At 41.2% G+C, this 15,428-nt stretch overlaps 1 protein-coding gene across 1 annotated transcript in view; it reads left to right on the forward strand.

Moving 5' to 3' along the window:
• LOC145346841 (vesicle-associated membrane protein-associated protein A-like) overlaps positions 1-15,428 on the forward strand; it is a 103,149-nt gene that overhangs the window by 18,838 nt on the left and 68,883 nt on the right. The window lies entirely within an intron of this gene.

A 15,428-nucleotide genomic window follows, 5' to 3' on the forward strand; every position in this document is an offset into this window, starting at 1 on the left:
TGACCTGATGGGCTGATTGACCTCCTTTTGCAGTAGGAGGATTCTGTTGTTCTAAGTTAAAGTAGCAAAACATTTAAGGCCTTGTGACCATGGTGCAACATGTTTTAAGGTAATATTGAGAAAGACACAAGTGTGAAGACGCCCAGTGCAGTAGATTGGAGGAAAGCAGATTTTGATAGGCTGAAAATAGAAGCTGGGGAAATGAAATGGAAAACAATGTTGGCAAGCCAAGATATAGAACATCATTGAGAAGCAGAGTCCATGAAAGATACCTCAAAGACAAGAAAGAAACTCGACAGTGATGGGACATGCATGAATAAGAACACAAGGGAGAAATGAGGACAAGGAGACATAAATATAGGGCAGCAGGGGAGAGCATAGCAATAACCACATGAGAGGCTGAATAAATTGGATCCATCTTATATGGCATTTAGAAGAATCAAAGGTTATTAATTAAAACCTAGGAAATTCTGAAGGGGCTTAACAGGAGAGGTTCACAACTGAGATTCCTGTGCTGGGGAAATATGGGCGCAATCTCAGAAATAAGGGGTTAATCATTTGGGACTGAGGTGAGAATTTTCTTCTCTCAAATTGTGAATCTTTTGAATTTTTGACCCGGGAAAGTTTGGAAACGCCATTATGGAATATATTTAAGACTGAGTAAGATAGATTGTTTGGTGATTTTTGGAACGTGAAGCAGGCCATATGGTCTACTCCAGAATCTATTTCTTGTGTTCTAAGTGAAATCAAAAAGTTAGATCAAGAGAAACCATTAAATTAAACTATTGTGGTGCGTAAAGCAAAATAGTAAAGTATTTTCCAGACATGTAAATTAGAAAGGAAAGTTGAGATGGGAATTGGGCCACTATCGGTTAGAGAAGATAAAGTTATAGGTAGCAATAGTGAAATGGCAGGACAATTAAATAATTATTTTGCTCAGTATTTACTAAGGAGCTAGATTGGTTGGACATAACATTAGAAGGTTAGATTAGAAATTCTACAACTGCATTTTTAAATATGAAAGGAGAACTATTAAATAAACGAACCAGAGGATCAAATGCTATGCCTGGATGGATTAGATCTGGGCATTTTGAACAAATCTAAGGAAGAGTTGCAGGGGCGCTATTATAAATGTTGCTAATCCATTAGGATTGACACATTGCTAATGTAATACTTGTATTTAAGAAGGGGGCAGATCATGCTTTGGGGGCTTTAGACTAGTCCGCTTAACAGAGTGGTGGGAAAGAATGCTGGAATCCCTACTCCTTAGGGCAACACAGTGGTTAGCATTGCTGGCTCACAACACCAGGGACCCAGGTTCGATTCCTGGCTTGGGTCACTGTGCAAACTCTGCACGTTCTCTGTGTCTGCATGAGACTCCTCGCACAGTCCAAAAGACATGCTGGTTAGGTGCATAGCCTGTGCTAAATTCTCCCTCAGTGTACTCAAAAAGGAATGTGATGACTAGGGGATTTTCACAGTCATTTCATTGAAGTGTTGATGTGAGTTGACTTGTGACAACCACAAAGAAAATTACATCACAGGAACAGGCCTCCCCAAGCCTGCACCAACCAGGCTGCCCAACTGAATTAATGCCCCCTACCCATCCAGAAATCATATTGTCCTATTCCCAGCCTATTCATATATTTGTCAAGATGGCCCTTAAAAGTCACTATCATATCTGCTTCCACGATCTCCCCCAGCAACGAGTTCCAGGCACCCACCACCCTCTGTGTAAAAAAAAACTTGCCTCATACATTTCCTTTAAACCTTGCCCCTCGCACCTTAAACCTATGTCCCCTAGTAATTGATTTCTTCCATCTTGGGCAAAAGCTTCTGACTATCCATTCTGTCCCTGCTCCTTATAATCTTATAGATTTCTAACAGGTTGCCCCTCAGCCTCTGTCATTCCAGTGAGAACAAACCAAGTTTCTCCAACCTCCCCTCATAGCTATTGCCCTACATGCCAGACAACATCCTGGTAAATCTTTTCTGTACTCTCCAAAGCCTCCACATCCTTTCGGTAGTGTGGCAACCTGAATTGAGCACTGTATTCCAAGTGCGGCCTAACTAAAGTTCTATAAAGCTGCAGTATGACTTGCCAATTTTTAGTCAGTGCCCTGGCCAATGAAGGCAAGCATGCTGTATGCTTTCGCGACTATCCTCTTTGCCTGCATTGTCACTTTCACCCAGATCCCTTTCCCTATGAATACTCTTAAGGGCTCTGCCATTTACTGTATATTTCCTCGCTGTATTAGACCTTCAAAAATGCATTACCTCACATTTGTCCAGTTTTTTTGTGTAAACCAATTCAAGTTAAAACTGAAGGGAAAAATAGAAAAACTGCTTGAAACCAAAAATATAAGAATGAAGAGTGAGCTTGGACATGCAGCAGAAAGGCTAGCTATAAGGCTGAAGATGGCTGTGTGTGTGTGTGTGTGTGTGTGTGTGTGTGTGTGTCTAAATCATAGTAGTTCATAATGACAGATGAAAAGTTGGCTCCCAAAAGGATCTACCCTGGGACTGTTGTTTCCTGTTTATATTTGCAGTTTTTAGATTTTGGAATTAAAAACACAACTCCTAAACTTGAGGATGACACCACTTTGGGGGAATGATCAAGACTAAGGAGGATAGCTACAAATTACCTGAAGAAATTAATAGGTATTAGATGTAACACAAATGTGAGATGTTAGATTTTATTAAGAAAAATAAGAAGGCTGTATAGTAAAAGAAGAATCTAAATGCAGCTGAAGAAGCAACAAATACACAAATCTCGTAAAGGAGTGGAGCAATTAAATGAGGCCATTTTCAGAAAGCAAACTGAGCACAGGGCTCTATGGCCAGAGAGATTGAAACAAAATGTGGGGAAGTTTGGCTAAAGTTTACTTATTAGTCACAAGTAAAGCTTATGTTAACATCAGTGAAGTTAGTGAAAGTCCCCTAGTCACCATGCTCTGGCGCCTGTTCGGGTCACTGCGTCTAACCAGCATGTCTTTTCAGAATGTGTGAGGAAACTGGAGGAAACCCATGCAGACACAGGGAGAACATGCAAACTCCACACAAGCAGTAACCCAAGCTGGGAATTGAACCCAGGTCCCTGACGCTGTGAGGCAGCAGTGCTAACCACTGTGCCACTGTTGCCACCTGCGGCAAGTGGAAACACGTATCAGATCTTGGTAAGATCACACTTGCAGTAGAGGTGTACAGTTCTGCTAGCAGTGTAATAGAAACAATAGAGAGGCACTGCAAGGAAGATTAACAAGGGTGATGTCAGAAAGGCATAGGCGTACTGCCACCTGGAAGTTCCTTCCAAGTCACTCAATATCCTGACTTGGAAATATTTTGCTGATCCTTCACTATCACTGGGTCAAAATCCTGGAACTCTCTATCTAACAGCACTGAGCGTGTACCTACACATGCAGCCTGCAGCAGTTCAGAAAGACAGCTCACCACCACTTCAAGGGCAATTAGGGATGGGCAATCAATATTGGCCTAGCCAGCAATACCCAAATTCCCATGAATGAATAAAATTAATGGTTATCAAGAAAGAATTGACAGGCTTAGATCTCTTTTCCCTTGAAGAGAAGTCTGGGGAATGACTAGATAAAGGTTTTAAAATTACGAACGATTTTGATACCTAATGTTCCCCTCTTGTGGGAAAGAGCATAACTTAGAGGCCATCAATATATAAAAAAAACAAAAAGGGAATTCTGAAGAAATTTTGAGCCAGAGTGATGAAAATGTGGAACTTGCTACCACAGGGAGTGGTTGAGGTGAATACTTTAGATGTATTTAAGAGGAAGCAAAATAGGCATGGGAGGGAGAAAGGAATTGATGATTATGCAGACAGCTAGCTGAGGAAGGATGTGAAGAGGCTTGAGTGGAGCACTTTTAGGTAATTTTATGCAGTCTCTTCTCGAGTGTTTCTAGTATTCATACACTCTTGTGACGTGGTTCTGCACGGCTTGGACAGCAACAGATGTTGTTAGTTGTATTTGGATTTGCCCTGTACTGCCCTGACTGCTGTCGACTGGCCCTTCTCATTTGACCAGATGGCAAATTTGTTCGTTGCCACCTTTGTTTTGTGGTTTCCATTATCCTGTAATTATTTGGTATGTATTTGTCGTATGTATTCATGGCATGTCGATCCTGCTGGAAAGGCTGCATTTGTTGCCTATTCTTGTTTGACCTCAAGAAATTCAGTGTCAACTGAATAATGGCATGCTAGGATGTTTCAGTGAACGTAAGAGTCAGTCATATTGCTATAGACCATAGTGACATTTAGGACAGACCAGATAAGGATGGCAGATTTCCTTTCCTAAAACAGAAGTCGGCCATTGGCCCTTCCAGCATGCTGCGGATTCATTTTGATCGTGGCTGATCATCAAATTCGATATCCTGATCTCATTCTTTGTGAATGTACTCTGTTTAAACTTCTTAGAATCTTTATAAGTTCTATGAGATCCCCTCTCACTTTTCTAAACTCCAGTGATTATTATCCGAACCAACTTAGCCTGTCCTCATATGACAGACCTGGCAAATCAGGGTTAGCTTGCTGTACTCTCTTGTTAGCAAGGACATCCTTCCTCAGATAGGGGCACCAAAACGGTACACAATACTCCAAGCGTGTCCTCACCAATGCCCTATGCAATTGCAGCAAAACCACCCTATCCCTCAATGCAAATCCTCTTGCTGTGAAGGCAACATACAATTTGCCTTCTTTACTGCCTGCTGTACCTGTGCGCTTACTTTGTGACTGATGCACGAGGACACCAAGGTCTCATTGAGTATCCACCCCTCTCAATTTACATCCATTTGAGTAATAATCTGTCTTCCTATTATTGCTACCAAAGTGGATAACCTTAAATTTATCCACATTATACAGCATCTGCACATGGAGCCTGTCCAAATCATGCCGAAGCATCTCTGCATCTTCCTTACAGCTCACCCTCCCATCCAACTTTGTATCATCTGCAGATTTGGAGATAATACTTTCCCTCTTCCAAATCATTAATATATGCGAACATATGGGGAACCCCACTAGTCACTGCCAATCAGAAAATGACCTAAATGTTGCTAACTCTTTGCATCCTATCTGCTGACTAGTTTTCTATCCATCTCAAGGCATTACCTGTAATCCCATGTGTTGAAAGCCTCCTGGAAGTCTAAAACTACATCCACTGGTTCTCTTCTGTCAATTCTACTAGCCAGTTGCTCAAATAATTCCAATAGATTTGCCAGGCATAATTTGTAAATCCATGTTGACTTTATCTAACTGAGTTATGAAATTCTTGATAATGGACTTTAGCAACTTCCCTGTTTCACTGGTCTGCAGTTCCCTGCCTTTTCTCTATCTCCCTTTTTGAATAGTTGACCAGTAAGATTTTATGACAGTCTGAGAGCTTTATGGTCACCGTAACTTGGACTAACTTTTCATTCTAGGTTTATTTCATTAATTGAATTGAATCACATGCTCCCATTATTAGTCCAGGTATTTGTATCACTAATGCAATAACTTAACTGCTGTGCCATCATTTCCTTTTTGCTATGACTCTAATTATCTTCTTCTGATCCTACTGGTGCCAGTAATTTTCCAAAGTGGTTCATCTCAGTTACTGTTGAGCCCAAGTCTTGTTGGTGTTGAGCTGGTTGACTTCAGGTTTGAAGATCATTGCTAGTAAGGAATTTCCACATTCAGAACTTTTCGCCATCACAGGCCGAACACTCTTTCAAATGATAGTTGTGTCTCCTGTTTAATCCCTTCCATCTCTCTTGAGCTTTCTCATTCTTTTTAACTTGCTGTCATGCTCAGTTCTGTAATTTAAGAGCTGTCTTTATTTCTGAAAGCAAAAATCTATAATAATATTGCTGAGTGTTTGTGCAGATCAAGTAGACATCTAAATACTTCATACACTTGTCTTTTTCGCAAATTCCTGGTGACAGTACTTAGCATCTGATAGTTCACAATGTAACACCTGTGGCTGGAAACTTTCATTGATGAACAATACTTCACAAATTTTACTTTTCAGGCCATTTCTAAAAAAACAAATCGAGAATACAAATGGTAAAATATATTGAACATTGATATTTACAACAGACTGCATTGACCTTCTGAAATTGCTTGATTTAGAGAAATTGGAATTGTATAGCAAATTAACCTTCATTGTGCAAGTGGACACTGATCTATTTTGATTATAGAATGGCGAAAATTGTAGATCAGTTAAATGCTTTTAGATGAAGTGTTAATCTATCTTGCACTTCTGTGTTCACCAGTGAATAACAGCAATGTTGAACCACTTTGTCACCAGGCGAATATTTCGCCAAGATATTTTTCCAGGGTGCTATTCATCGTTGGCCAAAAGTATCCATACATGGATAAGGAGTTAGATGCACTCAGAAATGTTGCAACCAGCAAGAAGTTGAAAGGTCAATTATTAACATGTCAAATGACGACAAACCAAGGAAACAGTTGAAGAGTCTTTGGATGAAGCAAGTAACATGACCCTGATCGCTTACTGCTGGAGTTGCCGGAAGCAGTACATTGAACCAGGAATAATATCTTGGATTAGTGTTTGTCTTCAGAAAGTAGATTCACTATGGTAACTAACCACAAACATTTAAAAATAAAAAGGCTTTCTAATCTTTGTTTTGGAAATAAGCTGCAGCTATACTCACTCAACAAATGTTGGGTTTTGTATAAACAAACTCAATATTTGAACAGGTCTACACCACTTTAGCAACAACGAAAGCTTGCATTTATGTTGTGCCTTTGATTTCAGAGGTATCGCCCAATTGACTGACCATGTTGAAGGTTTGAATTATGTTGGTTGTTAGAATTTGTGTTAACAGGCAATTATAAAATATAGTATACCAGAAATGTACTTAATAGCAAGACCTAAACTATCAGTGAATCAGGTAAGTGGATAGAAGGACACAGCCACATTTCGTTGGGAACCAATTTTCTGTACACTTAACATGGTTTTATTACGTGGTACAACTTAATACCTCAATTTCTTTCTCACCTAATAGATTGGTTACATTCAGAAAGTCGTACAGTCATATACTAACACAATTTATTGCTAATGCTGTCCATAACAACTATACCAAGTTAATCTTCCTTGAAAGCAATGTCAACTGACTACATTAAAATTGCCAAGTTATAAATGGTCACAGTCAAAACCTTTTCACAATCAAATGGACATAGAGATTCGGAGCAAGCTGTTCACATGAATTCAGCAGGCTCCATGTTCAGTAAAATCATGGTTGATATGATTGTGGCCTCAACACCACATTCTGTCTAACCCCAAAAACCTTTGACTCTCCTGTTAGTCAGGAATCCATCTTCCCCTGTCTTAAAAATATTCAGTGATTTTCTCCACCACTCTCTGGCAAAGAGTTCCAAAGATTCGTGATCCTTTGAGAGAATTTTTTTTTCCCTCATCTCCTGTCTCAGAAGGGGAAGTATCCTTTCAGTGTCCACCCTGTCAAGTCTCCTCAGGATCACATTTGTTTTGATCAGATCACCTCTGTCTTCTGAGCTGCAGTAGATGCAAGCTGAGCCTGTTCCAGACTTTCATCATCAGATAACCCCCTCCATCCCATCTATCATCTGAGTGAACTTTCTCTGAACTAATGAATTTATAGCTTCCTTAAATAAAGAGACCAAAACTGTACATAACACTCTAGATCTGCTTTCATCTACTGTACAACTGTGATAAATCATCCCTTCTTGCAAGTTCCATTTTCCTTGCAATAAATGACTCAATTCCATTTGCCTTTTTAATCACTTGTACCTGTGTACTTTTTGTATTTCAGGTACCAAGACACCCAGATCCTGGTACCTCAGATTTCTGCAAACCATCTCCTTTTAGATAGTTCTGCTCTTCTATTCTTTCTGGCAGAGTGGACAATTTCATATTTTACCACATTATACTCCATCTACTAAATTTTTGCTCAGTTATTTTATCTACATCCCTTTGTGTGCTCCTGATGTCCTCTTCACAACTTTCCTAACTACCTTTGTGCCATGAGCATATTTAGCTATCCCTTCATCCAAGTCATTGATATAAATTGTAAATAGTTGAGGCCCCAGCACTGATCCTTGTGGCTCTACACCTTGCTATCCTGAAAATGACCCATTTATGCTATGCTTACTCTGTTTCCTAGTAAATTAATCCACTATCCATTGCTAATATATTACCCAAGCCCTTATTTTGCATCGTAACCTTTGATGTGAAACATTGGCAAACGCTTCTGGAAACCCAACCTCCATAGGTTTCCTCTATCTGTTTGTTACTTGTTCAAAGAATCCAATAAATTAGTCAAACATGATTTCCCTTTCACCAAACCATGCTGACCTGTCCATGAAGTGAAGAGTTTTTTTTTAACTTGCTGTTAATGTTGGCAACAAATGATGAAGACAATAATGATATGGCTAAGTATTATAAGGTATAGTTCAGCAAACGTAGACCGTACAAAAGTTATGTATGACTGAGCTCGCTGTCAATTTTTGTTAATCTTTCTCATTCTTTTCTCCTTTTCTGTGCCCAAAACAAAGGTTTTTCTTTGGTTTGAACCTGGGTTAGCTTAATTTGTTATGTTGGAACATAGAAAATAACAATTAGGAGCAGAAACAGGCAATTCAATCCGATCATGGCTCATCTCTTCCTTGTCTGAAATCCACCTCCCTCCCTATTCCCCTGCTTTTTTTTTAATCAGAGTTCCATATGTCTGTTGTTTGTTCATATTGCTCAAGGTGACTTAGGAATTATCAGAGGTAGCTTTTTTTGTAATTATAACTTTTCTGTTGATGGATTTTGTTCACCCTCTTACTTTCCTATTCCATGCAAATTAGCAGTATGCTGTTAACTCTGATAAATGCTACAGACCAACACTCCAAAGCTTATGTTTAGACTTTGTAAAATTAAAATTAAATAAAGAAGTTTGCAATCCTCTATAAGAAGAAAGTGATTGGTAATACTTCTAACCATTGCTGTTTTTAAAAACAAAAGCTGCACACCCACTTTGGAAGGAAATAACAGAACCACATTTGTGGAACTGTATTAGATAGTTACGGTTAAGTTCTAGCCTTGACTTAAACTAATCAGTAGATATTCAGGTTACGTATTACAGTTTTCAGCTATATCTGCTAGACATACTGTGGTGAGTGACTCACCACCTGACTCACCAAAGCTGTCTACCAACCACAGGACACAAGTCAGGAGTGTGGTGGAATATGCCCCATTTGTCTTGATGAGTGCAACTCCAACAATACTTGAAGTATGACACCAATCAGGACAAAGCAGCCTTCTTGATTATTATCACATCCACTCCCTCCACCACCGATGCTCAGTAGAAGCAGTGTGTACCATGTACAAGATGCACTGCAGAAATTCACCAGACATCTTCAGGCAGCATCTTGTAGACCCGCAGCCACACTCGCCTAGAAGGACAAGTTCAGCAGATACTTGGGAACACCACCTACAAGTTCCTTTCCAAGCCACTCACCATCCAGATTTGGAAATGTAACTCTGTTCCTTTTGAGGTTGCTGGGTCAAAATCCTGGAATTCTCCCCTTAAATGGCATTGTGGGCCACAGCACGTGGACTGCAGACTTTCAAGAAGGCCACTCACCATCACCTTGTCAATGGCGATTAGGGATGGGCAATAAATGCTGGCCAGCCAGTGACACCCATGGCCCAGGAATGAATTTTAAAAAAAGATAGTGACTTGGAAAAGAAACTGTGGTGTTGCTGGTGTTGGATTGGGGTAGGCACAGTAAATAGTCTCTCAACAACAGTTAAAGTCCAACAGGTTTATTTGGTAGCACGAGCTTTCGAACCATTGCACCTTCGTCAGGTGAGTGAAGAGTTTGGTTCATAAACAGGGTATATATAGACACAAACTCAATTTACAAGATAATAGTTGGAATGTGAGTCTTAGCAGCTAATGAAGTCTTTACAGGTGCAGACAATGTGAGTGGAGAGAGGGTTAAGCACTAGTTAAAGGTGTGAATGGTCTCCAGCCAGGACAGTGAGATTTTGCAAGTCCAGGCAGATAGTGTGACATGAACCCATGATCCTGGTTGAGGCTGTCCTCGTGTGTGGAACTTGGCTATCAATTTATGCTCAGCGATTCTGTGTTGGCATGTGTTGTGATGGCCGCCTTGGAGAATGCTTACCCGAAGATCAGAGACTGAATGCTCTTGACTACTGAAGTGCCGCCGCCCCCCTGACAGGAAGGGAATGCTCCTGCCTGGTGATTGTCGAGCGGTGTCCATTCATCTGTTGTTGTAGCGTCTGCATGGTCTCCCCAATGTCCCATGCCTCGGGATATTCTTTCCTGCAGCGTATCAGGTAGACAGTGTTGGCCGAGTCACAAGAGTATGTATCATTTACCTGGTGGATGGTGTTCTCATGTGAGATGATGGCACCCATGTCTTTGATCCAGCACATCTTGCACTGGTTGCTGTTGCAGGGTTGTGTGGTGTCGTGGTCACTGTTCTCCTGAAGACTGGGTAATTTTCTGCGGTGATGTGGAGATGCCAGCGTTGGACTGGGGTAAGCACAGTAAGAAGTCCCACAACACCAGGTTGAAGTCCAACAGGGTTTATTTGGTAGCACGTGCCACAAGCTTTCGGAGAATTGCTCCTTCATCAGGAGAGTGGGAGTCACTCACCTGATGAAGGAGCAGTGCCTCGAAAGCTTGTGGCATGTGCTACCAAATAAACCTGTTGGACTTTAACCTGGTGTTGAGACTTCTTACTGTAGTTTGCTGTGTACAATTGTCTGTTTGAGGTTGCAAGGTTGTTTGAAGACAAACAGTGGAGGTATGGAGATGTCCTTGGCGAGATGTTCATCTTCATCGATGACATGTTCAAGGCTCCAGAGAAGATGTTGTAGCTGCTGCGCTCTGGGAAAGTACTGGACCGAAGGGTTGGTACTGTTTGCCATCTGTATGATTTGTGCAATAAACAAAAACCCATTTTTTAAAAATGTATTCATTTTTAAAGGATGTAAAATATTAGTGTTGTTTTGTCTTTTCTTCTCACTTTGACCTCCTTCCAACTGTTTGTACAAATCAGTGCCCATTTTTTGCAACCATGTTAGATGAAATGCTTGCTTTTTCTCTTCAGCTGTGTAGCCAACCTCATGCCTTTTCATGGGCGTTTCTGCCACATACAGATGCATGGGCAGTGATGGCTGACCAGAAATATCCCCCCTTACTGTCTGCGTTGGACGTATTTAGGAGGATTAGCAGATTGATATTAACTTGCTTGGCTGCGTCATGAGCACTCCTCCTATAGCCAACATGTTCTGGAGTGCGGGTTGAACTGGAGCTTCTGATTTAGAGGCCACTGAGCCATAACACCTCCCAGTGCATGCTTTAAAACTGCTTAACTGTATTAAGAATTTTATAAATTTGTTTGTAGTTACCTATCATTTTGTTTGACAAACTATGTCTATAAAACATTATGCAAAAATGCAATCCCATGTTAAATCTGAAACATATTGGGAATACTTATAGGATAGTTTTTCATGTAAATTGCCTAATATTTTCAGTAGCTATTTGGTGAATTGTCTTAAATGTGATAGAGGGTAATGCTTATAATTCCATTCACTTTGCCAAGATAATCACGGGTACAAGTTTCGGTCTTAATGTAGGCTGACATGCCTGATAACCGATGTAGTAGCATTGTAGTTATTCTGTTGGTTTAATAATCTAGAGCTTCAAATCCCATTCTAGTAGTTTGAGAAGTTAACTGAAAATAAAGCTAATAGTGGTAAAGTGTTCCTGGTCTGAGGGAAGAAAACCTGTCGGCCTTATTCACTTGCCCACATGTGATGCAGATTCCTTACCAATCTGGCTGACTGTGAAACATCTCTTAAATGTCTGAGCAAGTCACTACGTTATTGAGAATGGGCAATAAATGCAGCAGTGCTTGCATGTTGAGCAAAGAATGATTTCTTTCAGTAATAGTTAATAATGCAGCAGTGCTGTTGATGTGTCCAACAAATGTACCAAATATCACAGAATCACTCTGAACCTGTTTGAAGGTGCATAATGGGTACCAACCAATAGGATCTGCTGCCCACTATAATGGCTCTGCCCCTTTCATAGGGCTGCGTGGATATGCACCAATGATTGTTTTTGATGAGAGGGGATTAAGGGTTATGGGGAGAGGGCGGGAATGTGGAACTGAGCCACGACAGAACAGCCATGATCTTATTGAATGGCGGGGCAGGCTCGAAGGGCTAGATGGCCTACTTCTGCTCCTATTTCTTATGTTCTTATTTGGATTCTTATTATTGTTCTTATTTGTATTCTAGTGACATACACCTATGCAAAAAGAGCCTTACAGCTTTTGAAATGTCTTGTTCATATGGCTGTTTTTAAAAGAAATGGAGTTCTTAGCTTTATAAATAGGAATAAGAATTTGAAAGTGAAATCACCAGTGGGTCAGCAATGACTCAGTTGGTAGCATGCTGGTTTCAGTTCTGGATTTAAGTCCCACTTCAGGGCTTGAGCACAATTATCAAGGCTGACACTATAGTGCAATATTGAAGGAACGTTGCCCTCTTTGTCTTCAGATTAGACGAGGTCCCAACTCTACTTGAGTGGATGTAAAAGATCCTATGACACAATTCCAAAGAGCAGGTGAATTATTCCTGGTGTCGTGGCCAATGTTTATCCCTCACTAAGCACAATTTTAAAAAAAAACAGATTATCTGGTAATTATCACATTGGTATTTGTGAGTGTTTGCAAAGTGCAAATTAGCTGACAGTTTTCCACATTGCAAGAGTGACTACATTTCATTGGCTGCAGAGCATTTTGTGACATCCATTGCCATCATATGAAGTCAAATTTTTTAAAACTTTAGTTTGACTTTGGTTATAGAATTATATCCAATTTCATCCAATTCTTGGCAGCACATTTTAGGAAGGATGTTAAGGTGTTGGTTTAGAAGGAGATTTGCTAGAATAGTGAATTATTTGATGAATATATGGGTTAAGGGGAGATTTAATGAGGCTTTTCAAAACTGAGAAGTATTGATATAATCTGTTTTCACTGGCAGGAGGGCCAGTCACCAAAGAATACAGATTTCAGATAATTGGCAAAAATATCAAGAGGGGAAATGCTGAGAAATTGATGGAAGATATCATTGATAGTGCTATCAAGTGGCACCTGCTCAGCAATAACCTGATCACTTCCACATGCCTGACGAAGGAACACCGTTTCCGAAAGCTTGTGAGATTACTATCAAAAAAACTGGTTGGACTACAACCTGGTGTTGTGAGACTTCTTACTGCGTTTACCCCAGTCCAACGCTGGCATCTCTACAACATGACACAGTTGGGTACCCAGGCCACTCAGCTCCTGATCGTATTACAAGCTTGGTTCACACATGGACAAAAGAGCTGCTTGCCAGAGGTGAGAGTGACTGTCCTTGACATCAAGGCAGCATTGACCGAATCTGACCTCAAGAAACATTAGCAAAAGTGAAGACAATGGAAAACAGGGATACACTCCATTGGCTGGAATCATACCATATTCGGTTAATACTTGGATTTGAGGAAAGGTTGGATACACTGGGCATGTACTCGTTGGAGTTTAGGAGACACCCATGATGTTGAGGATAGGATATATTAGCATGGATCGAGAAATGGCTAATTAGTAGAGGACAGGGTAGGGATAAGAATGGTATTTACAGGGTGGCAGTCTATAACTGGTAGAGTGCCGTTGGATCAGTTTGGCAATCAAACGTTAGGAGGTAAGGTGGGAAAGTGGGAGTTGATGGTTATCAGATCAGTCATGATCTCGTTGGTGGAGCAGACTTGATGGATGGAATGACCTCCCTCTGCTTCATGTCTTAAGTTCTTACTGAGCCATAAAATCTGACCAGGTCTTGACAGGATGAATGCTGAAAGGATGCTTTCCTTTGTTAGTGGGTAAAAATTAGAGAACACAGTTTAAAAATAAGGGACTCAGCAAGGGCATCCTATTTAAAATGAAAATATTTTCTCAGGGTTGTGTGTCTTTGGAACTCCTTAAACACAGTAAAAAGTCTGACAACACCAGGTTTTAGTCCAACCTATTTATTTGATAATATACTCACAAGCTTTCGGGGTTAGCCCCTTCGTCAGGTGAATGGAGAATTCTGGCCTCAGACAGAGCATATAAAGCACAGACAGTTTAGAGATTACTGATTAGAATGCGAATCCTTACACCTAACCTGCTGTTCAAGACCTGAAGTGGCTGATAATGTGAGTGGAAGGAGCACTGATCACAGGTTAAAGAGATGTGTATTGTCTCCAGACAGTACAGTAAGTGAGGTTTTGCAAACCCAGGCAAGTCACGGGGGTTACAGATAGTGCGACATGAACCCAAGATCCCTGTTGAGACCGTCCTCGTGTGCGGAACTGTACACTATGCTGTACACGATGCTGTACACTAGATACATCGATGACATTTTCTTCCTTTGGCCTCATGGTGAACAATCACTGAAACAACTATGTGATGATATCAACAAATTCCACCCCACCATCAGACTCACCATGGACTATTCCCCAGAATCAGTTGCATTCTTGGACACACGCATCTCCATTAAGGACGGTCACCTCAGCACCTCACTGTACCGCAAGCCCACAGACAATCTCACAATGCTCCAGTTTCCACCCTAAACATGTTAAAGAAGCCATTCCCTATGGACAAGCCCTCCGTATACACAGGATTTGCTCAGATGAGGAGGATCGTGACAGACACCTCCCAGACCCTGAAAGATGCCCTCATAAGAACAGGATATGGTGCTTGACTTGTAGATCGGCAGTTCCGATGCGCCACAGTGAAAAACCGCACTGATCTCCTCAGAAGGCAAACACAGGACATAGTGGACAGAGTACCCTTCGTCGTCCAGTACTTCCCCGGAGCGGAGAAGCTACGACATCTTCTCCGGAGTCTTCAACATATCATTGATGAAGACGAACATCTCGCCAGGGCTATCCCCACACCCCCACTTCTTGCTTTCAGACAACCACACAACCTCAAACAGACCATTGTTCGCAGCAAACTACCCAGCCTTCAGAACAGTGACCACAATACCACACAACCCTGCCACAGCAACCTCTGCAAGACATGCCGGATCATCGACATGGATACCATCATCACACGTGAGAATACCATCCACCAGGTACATGGTAAATACTCTTGCAACTCGGCCAACATTGTCTACCTGATACGTTGCAAGAAAGGATGTCCCGAAGCATGGTACATTGGGGAGACCATGCAGACGCTACGACAACGGATGAATGAACATCGCTCGACAGTCACCAGGCAAGACTGTTCCCTTCCTGTTGGCGAATACTTCAGTGGTCACGGGCATTCAGCCTCTGACCTTCGGGTAAGCATTCTCCAAGGCGGCCTTCACGAC

This window comes from Carcharhinus amblyrhynchos, chromosome 8, assembly GCF_965287045.1.
Source record: "Carcharhinus amblyrhynchos chromosome 8, sCarAmb.v2.hapA, whole genome shotgun sequence".
NCBI classification, from domain to species: domain Eukaryota; kingdom Metazoa; phylum Chordata; class Chondrichthyes; order Carcharhiniformes; family Carcharhinidae; genus Carcharhinus; species Carcharhinus amblyrhynchos.